Consider the following 1,308-nt stretch of genomic DNA (forward strand, 5'->3'; position numbering starts at 1 on the left):
GGGACAAAGTGGACACTTTAAGACCCGAGGAGACAAGTGCAAAATTTTGAAATAAAATAATATTTTATAAATAAAATAATAATAAAAAATAATAATATTTGATCTATTATTGAAATTAGTCATGAAAAAGGATCATATGGCTAATCTAAGTGAGAGAGAAGAAGTAAGAAAGAATTTTGAAGAAAAATGACGTAAGTGGGGCTCGCGTGCCTTCATCAAATAAAGCAAAAGAGGGTAAATATATGTCTAAATATTATAGTGACACTTTGGTGAAGTAAGAGTTTGATATTTTATTTGTATAAGTGTAAAGGAAGAAAAATAGAAGGAAATTGGAATTACAGGAATGATGGGAGGACCTAATTGAAAGGAATAAGAAGTTGAGGGGTGGAATTGTCAATAATGAAAAGTAAAGGGGTGAAGTTGTAATTATGAACAAGTCGAAGGATCAAATTGCAATTTATGGAATGATTGAAGGACCAAATCATAAGTGATGAAAAGTTTGGAGGTCAAATGGTAAATAAGCAAAAAATTGAGGACTTATGTGTAATTTCACCATTTTAAGTTAAATGGAAATTAACTAACAAAGAAAAATTAGATTAGGTGGGAGGAATGAACATGCAAAGATATACATGCAAGGATGTACTTGTAGTGAGGAACATGTGGGACTCCCACCATGTGACAAACAAAAAAGCATAAGACAAATGAATAAAATAACACATGCATGTGTATTTTTAAGTTAAAAGAATGCATGGATCATTTATGCATAATGGACACTTGGTGACAATTAGACTAAAAGAAGAGAAAATATAGTTGCATGTAATGTCATTGGCCAAGAAGTAGGCCAAATGGAAATTAAGGTGGGAAAGTTGCATAAAAAACCATTAGGCACAAATAAGGTGGGATTAAGTGGAAATGAATTAAAGAAAGTATATAGATAGTAAGGAGGATTTCTAACTAATGTGGAAGAAAGGAAATTGGTGCATGAAAACCTATTGGTTGGTAAAATAGCCAAATAAAAATAAAAGGCAAATGTGTGAATGAAATTTGATTGGTTAAATGGGTGGCCATATAAATACCAAGTTTCAAGAGTAAAAGAGAAAAGGGAATTGGCCTTGAGAAGTTGAAAGAACCAGCCATTGAGAGAGGAAAAGAAAGAAGAAATTACTTTAAGAGCTCCACCCGAGCGGAAGAAAAGAGAATAAAAAGAGAAGAAATTGAGGGAATCTCGAGTTTGTAAGGATTCAAAAGAAACTGTGGGTTTCCTACTTCTTCTTTGTTGAGCCTTGATGCTTACTTACCATTCAAAGT

Source organism: Theobroma umbraticum, unplaced genomic scaffold (genome assembly GCF_002168275.2).
Source record: "Theobroma umbraticum cultivar Fairchild unplaced genomic scaffold, ASM216827v3 scaffold_146.0, whole genome shotgun sequence".
NCBI classification, from domain to species: domain Eukaryota; kingdom Viridiplantae; phylum Streptophyta; class Magnoliopsida; order Malvales; family Malvaceae; genus Theobroma; species Theobroma umbraticum.